The 15,305-nt window shown below is 37.2% G+C and overlaps 1 gene segment (V, D, J or C); it reads left to right on the top strand.

Annotated features, from left to right (window-relative positions):
* Positions 1–15,305, top strand: part of LOC311284461 (Ig kappa chain V-III region MOPC 63-like) — a 945,935-nt gene that overhangs the window by 310,260 nt on the left and 620,370 nt on the right.

Genomic DNA, 15,305 nt, shown 5'->3' with positions numbered 1-15,305 from the left:
AAGTCCCATTGACTTAACATTGCGACGAACTTTGACCACACGTAGCTCTGAGCGAGGATTTCGCAGAAATGTGTGATTTGCCACATTTGAAGAGGCTGACAGGCTCTGTAAGAACATACCTCACAATGGAGTAAAAGTTGCACCCCTGGGGGGCAGGAGATGCCCAAAGTTGCCCCATTGACTTACTATGGGGAAGGAACGTCCCGTGAAACACACATGCTTTTCCTACTATGGTAAATTGCATAGGGACTTTGTATTGAACGTAGCTCTGGATCACAGTGTCATAGAGACAAGGGGGAGGGCTCATTTTACTCAGACGACCAATCAGTCTCTCAGGATCATTGTGAAGCTATCAAGCCACGCCCTAGCAACCATTTAGAGCCCCTTAGCAACAAGTTCCATAGACTTCCATTGAAAGAGTTCAAAGAGATATCTCCAGACTGAATTGTCATAGAAACATGGGGGTGGTCTCATTTGACTCGGGGCAGTAAACAGCCAATCATGAATCACCTCAACACTTCCAAGCCCCTCCCTAGCAACCATTGTCGAGCACCTTAGCAACCAAAATCTAAAGAGGGATATCTTCCATTCTGAATGTCACAGAGGCATGGGAGTTGGTTTATATCATTCATACTGACAAGAAGCCTTTGGAATTTCATCATTGGCAGCTGCCAAGTAACTCCATAGCAACCAAAGAGAGTATCCTAGCAACCGTTTAGCAAAACGTATATCTCTGCATCAAAACATAGTATAGAGATGGGACTTGGCTCTTTTGACTAAATCATGGTAAACTATGGTAAATCAACCTTGAATCATAGTAAATCATACTAAAATATGGTAAATCATGGTATACTATAGTAAATCATAGTACACTATGGTAAATCGTGGTAAATCATGGTAAACTATGGTAAATCATGCTAGAATCATAGTAAATCATACTTGAACATGGTAAATCATGGTATACTATAGTAAATCATGGTAAACTATGGTAAATCATGGTAAACTATGGTAAATCATGGTAAACTATGATAAATCATGCTAGAATAAGTAAATCATAATTGAACATGGTATATCATGGTATACTATAGTAAATCATGGTATACTATAGTAAATCATGGTAAACTATGGTAAATCATGGTAAATCGTGGTGAATCGTGGTAAACTATGGTAAATCATGGTAAACTATGGTAAATCATGCTAGAATCAGTAAATCATACTTGAACATGGTAAATCATGGTATACTATAGTAAATCATGGTAAACTATAGTAAATCGTGGTAAATCATGGTAAACTATGGTAAATCATGCTAGAATCATAGTAAATCATACTTGAACATGGTAAATCATGGTATACTATAGTAAATCATGGTAAACTATGGTAAATCATGCTAAAATCAGTAAATCAGACTTGAACATGGTAAATCATGGTATACTATAGTAAATCATGGTAAACTATGCTAAATCGTGGTAAATCATGGTAAACTATAGTAAATCATGGTAAACTATGGTAAATTATGCTAGAATCAGTAAATCATACTTGAACATGGTAAATCATAGTATACTATAGTAAATCATGGTAAACTATGGTAAATGATCCTAGAATCATAGTAAATCATACTAAAACATGGTAAATCATGGTATACTATAGTAAATCATAGTAAACTATGGTAAATCGTGGTAAATCATGGTATACTATAGTAAATCATGGTAAACTATGGTAAATCATGGTAAACTATGATAAATCATGCTAGAATCAGTAAATCATACTGGAACATGGTAAATCATGGTATACTATAGTAAATCATGGTAAAGTATGGTAAATCGTGGTAAATCATGGTAAACTATGGTAAATCATGCTAGAATCAGTAAATCATACTTGAACATGGTAAATCATGGTATACTATAGTAAATCATGGTAAAGTATGGTAAATCGTGGTAAATCATGGTAAACTATGGTAAATCATGCTAGAATCAGTAAATCATATTTGAACATGGTAAATCATGGTATACTATAGTAAATCATGGTAAACTATGGTAAATCGTGGTAAATAATGGTAAACTATGGTAAATCATGGTAAACTATGGTAAATCATGCTAGAATCAGTAAATCATACTTGAACATGGTAAATCATGGTAAACTATGGTAAATCGTGGTGAACTATGGTAAATCATGGTAAACTATGGTAAATCATGGTAAACTATGATAAATCATGCTAGAATCATAGTAAATCATACTTGAACATGGTAAATCATGGTATACTATAGTAAATCATGGTAAACTATGGTAAATCATGGTAAATCATGCTAGAATCAGTAAATTATAATTGAACATGGTAAATCGTGGTATACTATAGTAAATCATGGTAAACTATAGTAAATCGTGGTAAATTGTGGTAAACTATGGTAAATCATGCCTGAATCAGTAAATCATACTTGCACATGGTAAATCATGGTATACTATAGTAAATCATGGTAAACTATGGTAAATCATGCTAGAATCAGTAAATCATACTTGAACATGGTAAATCATGGTATACTATAATAAATCATGGTAAACTATGGTAAATCGTGGTAAATCATGGTAAACTATGATAAATCATGCTAGAATCAGTAAATCATACTTGAACATGGTAAATCCTGGTATACTATAGTAAATTATGGTAAACTATGGTAAATCGTGGTAAATCATGGTAAACTATGGTAAATCATGCTTGAATCAGTAAATCATACTTGAACATGGTAAATCATGGTATACTATAGTAAATCATGGTAAACTATGGTAAATCATGGTAAATCATGGTAACTATGATAAATCATGCTAGAATCAGTAAATTATACTAGAACATGGTAAATTGTGGTATACTATAGTAAATCATGGTAAACTATGGTAAATCATGCTAGAATCAGTAAATCATACTTGAACATGGTAAATCATGGTATACTATAATAAATCATGGTAAACTATGGTAAATCGTGGTAAATCATGGTAAACTATGATAAATCATGCTAGAATCAGTAAATCATACTTGAACATGGTAAATCCTGGTATAATATAGTAAATTATGGTAAACTATGGTAAATCGTGGTAAATCATGGTAAACTATGGTAAATCATGCTTGAATCAGTAAATCATACTTGAACATGGTAAATCATGGCATACTATAGTAAATCATGGTAAACTATAGTAAATCGTGGTAAATCATGGTAAACTATGGTAAACACCTTAGCAACTGCCTAGCAACCACACTGAATACCCTAGCAACCACTTAGCAACGCCCTAGCAACCACCCAGAATACCTTGGAAACCTCCCAGAACACCATAGCAACCACCTAGTAAAACCCTAGCAACCGTGCCGAATTTTGCCACTGCAAGCACCACTTCACATTTTCTTCAGGAAATGTACATTCTAGTTAGTGGTGCTTGCTGAAAGCAAGGCATCACTATTGTTATTGCTCATACTTATTAGTGGTGCTTGCTGAAAGCAAGGCATCACTATTGTTATTGCTCATACTTATTAGTGGTGCTTGCTGAAAGCAAGGCATCACTATTGTTATTGCTCATACTTATTATTCTTCTTCTTCTTATTATTATTATTATTATTATTCTGGACAAAGTTTGGCGCGTAACTCGCCCCGCACCGTTTGTCTCAGAGCCATGAATGAGGTGTCAAATCGACCGGCTCATTAAGGAGAGGTGTGCTATGACTTTTATAAGCGATCGGGGGTGCGGTGTTCGCCCCAGGGGCGAAAAAGCGGCCAAAAAAGTCCCATTGACTTAACATTGCGACGAACTTTGACCACACGTAGCTCTGAGCGAGGATTTCGCAGAAATGTGTGATTTGCCACATTTGAAGAGGCTGACAGGCTCTGTAAGAACATACCTCACAATGGGGTAAAAGTTGCACCCCTGGGGGGCAGGAGATGCCCAAAGTTGCCCCATTGACTTACTATGGGGAAGGAACGTCCCGTGAAACACACATGCTTTTCCTACTATGGTAAATTGCATAGGGACTTTGTATTGAACGTAGCTCTCGATCACAGTGTCATAGAGACAAGGGGGAGGGCTCATTTTACTCAGACGACCAATCAGTCTCTCAGGATCATTGTGAAGCTATCAAGCCACGCCCTAGCAACCATTTAGAGCCCCTTAGCAACAAGTTCCATAGACTTCCATTGAAAGAGTTCAAAGAGATATCTCCAGACTGAATTGTCATAGAAACATGGGGGTGGTCTCATTTGACTCGGGGCAGTAAACAGCCAATCATGAATCACCTCAACACTTCCAAGCCCCTCCCTAGCAACCATTGTCGAGCACCTTAGCAACCAAAATCCAAAGAGGGATATCTTCCATTCTGAATGTCACAGAGGCATGGGAGTTGGTTTATATCATTCATACTGACAAGAAGCCTTTGGAATTTCATCATTGGCAGCTGCCAAGTAACTCCATAGCAACCAAAGAGAGTATCCTAGCAACCGTTTAGCAAAACGTATATCTCTGCATCAAAACATAGTATAGAGATGGGACTTGGCTCTTTTGACTAAATCATGGTAAACTATGGTAAATCAACCTTGAATCATAGTAAATCATACTAAAACATGGTAAATCATGGTATACTATAGTAAATCATAGTACACTATGGTAAATCGTGGTAAATCATGGTAAACTATGGTAAATCATGCTAGAATCATAGTAAATCATACTTGAACATGGTAAATCATGGTATACTATAGTAAATCATGGTAAACTATGGTAAATCATGGTAAACTATGGTAAATCATGGTAAACTATGATAAATCATGCTAGAATCAGTAAATCATAATTGAACATGGTATATCATGGTATACTATAGTAAATCATGGTATACTATAGTAAATCATGGTAAACTATGGTAAATCGTGGTAAATCGTGGTAAACTATGGTAAATCATGGTAAACTATGGTAAATCATGCTAGAATCAGTAAATCATACTTGAACATGGTAAATCATGGTATACTATAGTAAATCATGGTAAACTATAGTAAATCGTGGTAAATCATGGTAAACTATGGTAAATCATGCTAGAATCATAGTAAATCATACTTGAACATGGTTAAATCATGGTATACTATAGTAAATCATGGTAAACTATGGTAAATCATGCTAAAATCAGTAAATCAGACTTGAACATGGTAAATCATGGTATACTATAGTAAATCATGGTAAACTATGCTAAATCGTGGTAAATCATGGTAAACTATAGTAAATCATGGTAAACTTTGGTAAATTAAGCTAGAATCAGTAAATCATACTTGAACATGGTAAATCATAGTATACTATAGTAAATCATGGTAAACTATGGTAAATGATCCTAGAATCATAGTAAATCATACTAAAACATGGTAAATAATGGTATACTATAGTAAATCATAGTAAACTATGGTAAATCGTGGTAAATCATGGTATACTATAGTAAATCATGGTAAACTATGGTAAATCATGGTAAACTATGATAAATCATGCTAGAATCAGTAAATCATACTGGAACATGGTAAATCATGGTATACTATAGTAAATCATGGTAAAGTATGGTAAATCGTGGTAAATCATGGTAAACTATGGTAAATCATGCTAGAATCAGTAAATCATACTTGAACATGGTAAATCATGGTATACTATAGTAAATCATGGTAAAGTATGGTAAATCGTGGTAAATCATGGTAAACTATGGTAAATCATGCTAGAATCAGTAAATCATATTTGAACATGGTAAATCATGGTATACTATAGTAAATCATGGTAAACTATGGTAAATCGTGGTAAATAATGGTAAACTATGGTAAATCATGGTAAACTATGGTAAATCATGCTAGAATCAGTAAATCATACTTGAACATGGTAAATCATGGTAAACTATGGTAAATCGTGGTGAACTATGGTAAATCATGGTAAACTATGGTAAATCATGGTAAACTATGATAAATCATGCTAGAATCATAGTAAATCATACTTGAACATGGTAAATCATGGTATACTATAGTAAATCATGGTAAACTATGGTAAATCATGGTAAATCATGCTAGAATCAGTAAATTATAATTGAACATGGTAAATTGTGGTATACTATAGTAAATCATGGTAAACTATAGTAAATCGTGGTAAATTGTGGTAAACTATGGTAAATCATGCCTGAATCAGTAAATCATACTTGCACATGGTAAATCATGGTATACTATAGTAAATCATGGTAAACTATGGTAATTAGTGGTAAATCGTTGTAAATCATGGTAAACTATGGTAAATCATGCTAGAATCAGTAAATCATACTTGAACATAGTAAATCATGGTATACTATAGTAAATCATGGTAAACTATGGTAAATCATGGTAAATCATGGTAACTATGATAAATCATGCTAGAATCAGTAAATTATACTAGAACATGGTAAATTGTGGTATACTATAGTAAATCATGGTAAACTATGGTAAATCATGCTAGAATCAGTAAATCATACTTGAACATGGTAAATCATGGTATACTATAATAAATCATGGTAAACTATGGTAAATCGTGGTAAATCATGGTAAACTATGATAAATCATGCTAGAATCAGTAAATCATACTTGAACATGGTAAATCCTGGTATAATATAGTAAATTATGGTAAACTATGGTAAATCGTGGTAAATCATGGTAAACTATGGTAAATCATGCTTGAATCAGTAAATCATACTTGAACATGGTAAATCATGGCATACTATAGTAAATCATGGTAAACTATAGTAAATCGTGGTAAATCATGGTAAACTATGGTAAACACCTTAGCAACTGCCTAGCAACCACACTGAATACCCTAGCAACCACTTAGCAACGCCCTAGCAACCACCCAGAATACCTTGGAAACCTCCCAGAACACCATAGCAACCACCTAGTAAAACCCTAGCAACCGTGCCGAATTTTGCCACTGCAAGCACCACTTCACATTTTCTTCAGGAAATGTACATTCTAGTTAGTGGTGCTTGCTGAAAGCAAGGCATCACTATTGTTATTGCTCATACTTATTAGTGGTGCTTGCTGAAAGCAAGGCATCACTATTGTTATTGCTCATACTTATTAGTGGTGCTTGCTGAAAGCAAGGCATCACTATTGTTATTGCTCATACTTATTATTCTTCTTCTTCTTATTATTATTATTATTATTATTCTGGACAAAGTTTGGCGCGTAACTCGCCCCGCACCGTTTGTCTCAGAGCCATGAATGAGGTGTCAAATCGACCGGCTCATTAAGGAGAGGTGTGCTATGACTTTTATAAGCGATCGGGGGTGCGGTGTTCGCCCCAGGGGCGAAAAAGCGGCCAAAAAAGTCCCATTGACTTAACATTGCGACGAACTTTGACCACACGTAGCTCTGAGCGAGGATTTCGCAGAAATGTGTGATTTGCCACATTTGAAGAGGCTGACAGGCTCTGTAAGAACATACCTCACAATGGGGTAAAAGTTGCACCCCTGGGGGGCAGGAGATGCCCAAAGTTGCCCCATTGACTTACTATGGGGAAGGAACGTCCCGTGAAACACACATGCTTTTCCTACTATGGTAAATTGCATAGGGACTTTGTATTGAACGTAGCTCTCGATCACAGTGTCATAGAGACAAGGGGGAGGGCTCATTTTACTCAGACGACCAATCAGTCTCTCAGGATCATTGTGAAGCTATCAAGCCACGCCCTAGCAACCATTTAGAGCCCCTTAGCAACAAGTTCCATAGACTTCCATTGAAAGAGTTCAAAGAGATATCTCCAGACTGAATTGTCATAGAAACATGGGGGTGGTCTCATTTGACTCGGGGCAGTAAACAGCCAATCATGAATCACCTCAACACTTCCAAGCCCCTCCCTAGCAACCATTGTCGAGCACCTTAGCAACCAAAATCCAAAGAGGGATATCTTCCATTCTGAATGTCACAGAGGCATGGGAGTTGGTTTATATCATTCATACTGACAAGAAGCCTTTGGAATTTCATCATTGGCAGCTGCCAAGTAACTCCATAGCAACCAAAGAGAGTATCCTAGCAACCGTTTAGCAAAACGTATATCTCTGCATCAAAACATAGTATAGAGATGGGACTTGGCTCTTTTGACTAAATCATGGTAAACTATGGTAAATCAACCTTGAATCATAGTAAATCATACTAAAACATGGTAAATCATGGTATACTATAGTAAATCATAGTACACTATGGTAAATCGTGGTAAATCATGGTAAACTATGGTAAATCATGCTAGAATCATAGTAAATCATACTTGAACATGGTAAATCATGGTATACTATAGTAAATCATGGTAAACTATGGTAAATCATGGTAAACTATGGTAAATCATGGTAAACTATGATAAATCATGCTAGAATCAGTAAATCATAATTGAACATGGTATATCATGGTATACTATAGTAAATCATGGTATACTATAGTAAATCATGGTAAACTATGGTAAATCGTGGTAAATCGTGGTAAACTATGGTAAATCATGGTAAACTATGGTAAATCATGCTAGAATCAGTAAATCATACTTGAACATGGTAAATCATGGTATACTATAGTAAATCATGGTAAACTATAGTAAATCGTGGTAAATCATGGTAAACTATGGTAAATCATGCTAGAATCATAGTAAATCATACTTGAACATGGTTAAATCATGGTATACTATAGTAAATCATGGTAAACTATGGTAAATCATGCTAAAATCAGTAAATCAGACTTGAACATGGTAAATCATGGTATACTATAGTAAATCATGGTAAACTATGCTAAATCGTGGTAAATCATGGTAAACTATAGTAAATCATGGTAAACTTTGGTAAATTAAGCTAGAATCAGTAAATCATACTTGAACATGGTAAATCATAGTATACTATAGTAAATCATGGTAAACTATGGTAAATGATCCTAGAATCATAGTAAATCATACTAAAACATGGTAAATAATGGTATACTATAGTAAATCATAGTAAACTATGGTAAATCGTGGTAAATCATGGTATACTATAGTAAATCATGGTAAACTATGGTAAATCATGGTAAACTATGATAAATCATGCTAGAATCAGTAAATCATACTGGAACATGGTAAATCATGGTATACTATAGTAAATCATGGTAAAGTATGGTAAATCGTGGTAAATCATGGTAAACTATGGTAAATCATGCTAGAATCAGTAAATCATACTTGAACATGGTAAATCATGGTATACTATAGTAAATCATGGTAAAGTATGGTAAATCGTGGTAAATCATGGTAAACTATGGTAAATCATGCTAGAATCAGTAAATCATATTTGAACATGGTAAATCATGGTATACTATAGTAAATCATGGTAAACTATGGTAAATCGTGGTAAATAATGGTAAACTATGGTAAATCATGGTAAACTATGGTAAATCATGCTAGAATCAGTAAATCATACTTGAACATGGTAAATCATGGTAAACTATGGTAAATCGTGGTGAACTATGGTAAATCATGGTAAACTATGGTAAATCATGGTAAACTATGATAAATCATGCTAGAATCATAGTAAATCATACTTGAACATGGTAAATCATGGTATACTATAGTAAATCATGGTAAACTATGGTAAATCATGGTAAATCATGCTAGAATCAGTAAATTATAATTGAACATGGTAAATTGTGGTATACTATAGTAAATCATGGTAAACTATAGTAAATCGTGGTAAATTGTGGTAAACTATGGTAAATCATGCCTGAATCAGTAAATCATACTTGCACATGGTAAATCATGGTATACTATAGTAAATCATGGTAAACTATGGTAATTAGTGGTAAATCGTTGTAAATCATGGTAAACTATGGTAAATCATGCTAGAATCAGTAAATCATACTTGAACATAGTAAATCATGGTATACTATAGTAAATCATGGTAAACTATGGTAAATCATGGTAAATCATGGTAACTATGATAAATCATGCTAGAATCAGTAAATTATACTAGAACATGGTAAATTGTGGTATACTATAGTAAATCATGGTAAACTATGGTAAATCATGCTAGAATCAGTAAATCATACTTGAACATGGTAAATCATGGTATACTATAATAAATCATGGTAAACTATGGTAAATCGTGGTAAATCATAGTAAACTATGATAAATCATGCTAGAATCAGTAAATCATACTTGAACATGGTAAATCCTGGTATACTATAGTAAATTATGGTAAACTATGGTAAATCGTGGTAAATCATGGTAAACTATGGTAAATCATGCTTGAATCAGTAAATCATACTTGAACATGGTAAATCATGGCATACTATAGTAAATCATGGTAAACTATAGTAAATCGTGGTAAATCATGGTAAACTATGGTAAACACCTTAGCAACTGCCTAGCAACCACACTGAATACCCTAGCAACCACTTAGCAACGCCCTAGCAACCACCCAGAATACCTTGGAAACCTCCCAGAACACCATAGCAACCACCTAGTAAAACCCTAGCAACCGTGCCGAATTTTGCCACTGCAAGCACCACTTCACATTTTCTTCAGGAAATGTACATTCTAGTGTTGTGATTACTATTCGCCTAGACAAAACTTCGGCGCGTAACTCGCCCCACACCGTTTGTCACAGACCCCTGAATGAGGTGTCAAATCGACCGGTTTATTGAGGAGAGGTGTGCTATGACTTTTATAAGCAATCGGGTGTAAGATGTTCGTCTGGCGGGCGAAAAATTAGTCGAAAAATGTCCCATAGACTTAACATAGGCACAAAATTTGCAAAATCATATCTTTGGCTCAGAAGGTCATAGAGCCTTGGGGTTGGGCTATTTTGATTCATCCTATCAAGCAGCCAATAAGTAGTGACATAACAACTTCATAGCCACGCCCTAGAAACCAGTTACAGGCCCCTAGCAACCATTGAACAACATTTACAAGCCATTATCTCAGAAACAAAACATTGTAAAAACACAGAGTTGGGCATTTTTTGACCCATACCTGCAAATACTCTTTAAATATTACCCCATAAACTGTATAAACAAACCTTAGCAACCATTTGGAGTACCCTAGCAACCGTACAAACACATGAATGAGCTATATCTCAGCACCAGAACATCGTATAGACATGGGGGTGTGCTTGTTTGTTTCGGTTGGGAAACCAATCTGTAAATATCATCATGGTAACTGTGTAACCACATCTTAGCAACCGTTTAAAGCTACCTAGCAACCATATTGCAACATATAGAAGCCACATTTCAGTTCCACAACATCGTACAGACATGGTTGTTGGCTCCTATGCAAACATGTACAACACCCTAGCAACCGAGTGGCGAGTTTTGCCACTGCAAGCACCACTTCACATTTTCTTCAGGAAATGTACATTCTAGTTCTTCTTCTTCTTCTTCTTATTATTCTGGACAAAAGTTTGGCGCGTAACTCGCCCCGCACCGTTTGTCACAGACCCCTGAGTGAGGTGTCAAATCGACCGGCTCATTGAGGAGAGGTGTGCTATGACTTTTCTAAGCGATCGGGTGTACGATGTTCGCACAGCGGACGAAAAAGCGGCCAAAAAAGTCCCATTGACTTAACATGGGGCATTCTAAAAACATTTGAATCCAAACCGACGTTTTCACACACACAGACTCCAAAAGGGCCTGACACCCCTGCGTCTCTCCCTCTCTCTCTCCCTCAGAGGATTTATATTATCAAGCAGCCAATAAGTAATGGCCTAAAATCTTCATAGCCACACCCTAGCAACCAGTTTCAGCACCCTAGCAACCACTAAGAGCTCCCTAGCAACCACCCTAAACCAAAAAAAAATTGTTTTTACATTTTTTAGTATTTTTTAAAGCAATATTACACTCGTGGCCTTGCAATATCGCTCCATGCTTGTGCCTATTCGGCCATAGGCACGAGGCCGCAGGCCGAGTGCCGTACTGAAGGCACTAGTTATTAAAGATTTTAATAACTCTATAAAAACTCCATAGTAACCATATTTGACAACTACCAACCACCTAGTAACACCATAGCAACTAACAAAAATACCTTAGCAACCACCCTGAACAGCCTAGCAACGTCTAGAAATGCTCTAGTAACCACCAAAAAACTCTAGCAACCACCCAGAACACCCTAGCAACTGCCTAGCAACCACCCAGAACCCCTAGCAACTGCTTAGCAACCACCCAGAACACCTAGCAACTGCCTAGCAACCACCCAGAACACCCTAGCAACTGCCTAGCAATGCCCTAGCATCCACCCAGAATACCATAGCAACTGCCTAGCAACACCATAGCAACCACCCAGAACACCCTAGCAACCACCTAGCAACGCCCTAGCAACTGCCTAGCAACCACCAAGAATACCCTAGCAACTGCCTAGCAAACCTTAGCAACTGCCTAGCAACACCATAGCAACCACCCAGAACACCCTAGCAACCACCTGGCAACAGCATCTTGCTAAAAACATGCTATCAACATGCTAATCATGCTAGCATCATGCTAGCAACATGCTAATCAAGCTAGCATTATGCTAGCAACATGCTAATCATGCTAGCATTATGCTAGCAACATGCTAATCATGTTAGCATTATGCTAACAACATGTTAATCAAGCTAGCAACATGCTAATCAAGCTAGCATAATGCTAGCAACATGCTAATCATGCTAGCATTATGCTAGCAACATGCTAATCATGCTAGCATTATGCTAGCAACATGCTAATCAAGCTAGCAACATGCTAATCATGCTAGCATTATGCTAGCAACATGCTATTCATGCTAGCATTATGCTAACAACATGCTAATCATGCTAGCATTATGCTAGCAACATGCTAATCATGCTAACATTATGCTAATCATGCTAGCATTATGCTAGCAACATGCTAATCAAGCTAGTATCATGCTAGCAACATGTTAATCATGCTAGCATAATGCTAGCAAAATGCTAATAATGCTAGCATCATCCAACCAACATGCTAATCATGCTAGCAACATGCTAATCCTGCTAGCATCATTCTAACAACATGTTAATCATAATAAATCATACTGGAATGTGGTAAATCGTAGTAAATCATCTTAGAAACATGGTAAATCATGGTAAATGATGCTAAAATGTGGTATATCATGGTATCACAACATGTCAATTGTGTTAGCATCTGCCCAGTGGCGAATTTTGCCACTGCAAGCACCACTTCACATTTTTGTTGTGATTACTATTCACCTAGACAAAACTTCGGCGCGTAACTCGCCCCCCACCGTTTGTCACAGACCCCTGAATGAGGTGTCAAATCGACCGGTTTATTGAGGAAAGGTGTGCTATGACTTTTATAAGCGATCGGGTGTAAGATGTTCGTCTGGCGGGCGAAAAATTTGCCGAAAAATGTCCCATAGACTTAACATAGGCACAAAATTTGCAAAATCATATCTTTGGCTCAGAAGGTCATAGAGCCTTGGGGTTGGGCTCTTTTGATTCATCCTATCAAGCAGCCAATAAGTAGTGACATAACAACTTCATAGTCATGCCCTAGCAACCAGTTACAGGCCCCTAGCAACCATTGAACAACATTTACAAGCCATATCTCAGCAACAAAACATTGTAAAAACACAGAGTTGGGCATTTTCAGCACCAGAACATCGTATAGACATGGGGGTGTGTTTGTTTGTTTTGGTTGGGACACCAGTCTGTAAATATCATCATGGTAACTGTGTAACCACACCTTAGCAACCATTTAAAGCTACCTAGCAACCATATTGCAACATATAGAAGCCATATTTCAGCTCCACAACATCGTACAGACATGTTTGATGGCTTGTATGCAATCATGTACAACACCCTAGCAACCGGGTGGTGAGTTTTGCCACTGCAAGCACCACTTCACATTTTCTTCAGGAAATGTACATTCTAGTTCTTCTTATTATTATTATTCTGGACAAAGTTTGGCGCGTAACTCGCCCCGCACCGTTTGTGTCAGACCCCTGACAGAGGTGTCAAATCGACCGGCTCATTGAGGAGAGGTGTGCTATGACTTTTATAAGCGATCGGGGGTATGATGTTTGCCCCAGGGGCAAAAAAGCAGCCAAAAAAGTCCCATAGACTTAACATTGCAACGAACTTTGAGCACTCATAGCTCTGAGCGAGGATTTCGCAGAAACATGTAATTTGCCACATTTGAAGAGGCTGACAGGCTCTGTAGGAACATACCTCACAATGGGGTAAAAGTTGCACCCCTGGGGGGCAGGAGCGTCCCAAAGTTGCCCCATTGACTTACTATGGGGAAGGAACGCCCCGTGAAACACACATGCTTTTCCTACTATGGTAAATTGCATAGGGATTTTGTATTGAAGATAGCTCTGCATCACAGTGTCATAGAGACAAGGGGGCGGGCTCATTTTACTCAGACGACCAATCAGTCTCTCAGGATCATTGTAAAGCTATCAAGCCACGCCCTAGCAACCATTTAGAGCACCTTAGCAACAAGTCCCATAGACTTCCATTGAAAGATATCAAAGGGATATCTCCGGACTGAATTGTCATAGAAACATGGGGGTGGTCTCATTTGACTTGGGCCAGCAAACAGCCAATCATGAATCACCTCAACACTTCCTAGCCCCTCCCTAGCAACCATTGTCGAACACCTTAGCAACCAAAATCCAAAGAGGGATATCTTCCATTCTGAATGTCACAGAGGCATGGGAGTTGGTTTATATCATTCATAGTGACAAGAAGCCTTTGCAGTTTCATCATTGGCATCTGCCAAGCCACTCCATAGCAACAAAACAGAGTACCCTAGCAACCAAAATCCAAAGAGGTATATCTGCCATTCTGAATGTCACAGAGAAATGGGAGTTGGTTTATATCATTCATAGTGACAAGAAGCCTTTGCAGTTGTATCATTGGCAACTGCCAAGCCACTCCCTAGCAACCAAACAGAGTACCCTAGCAACCGTTTAGCAAAACGAATATCTCTGTATCAGAACATCGTATAGAGATGGGAGGTAGTTTATATCATTCATACTGACAAGCAGCCTTTGGAGTTTCATGATTTGCAGCTGCCAAGCCACTCCCTAGCAACCAAACAGAGTACCCTAGCAACCAAAATACAAAGAGGGATATCTTCCATTCTGAATGTCACAGAGGCATTGAAGTTGGTTTATATCATTTATAATGACAAGGAGCCTTTGCAGTTTCATCATTGGCAGCTGCCAAGCCACTCCCTAGCAACCAAACAGAGTACCCTAGCAACCGTTTAGCAACCTCTGCATCAGAACATCGTATAGAGATGGGAGTTGGTTTATATCATTCATACTGACAAGAAGCC

Source organism: Rutilus rutilus (assembly GCF_951802725.1).
Source record: "Rutilus rutilus genome assembly, chromosome: 24".
Lineage (NCBI taxonomy): Eukaryota > Metazoa > Chordata > Actinopteri > Cypriniformes > Leuciscidae > Rutilus > Rutilus rutilus.
Note: the sequence above shows the minus strand (reverse complement) of the source record. Positions and strands in the feature narration are given on the sequence as shown.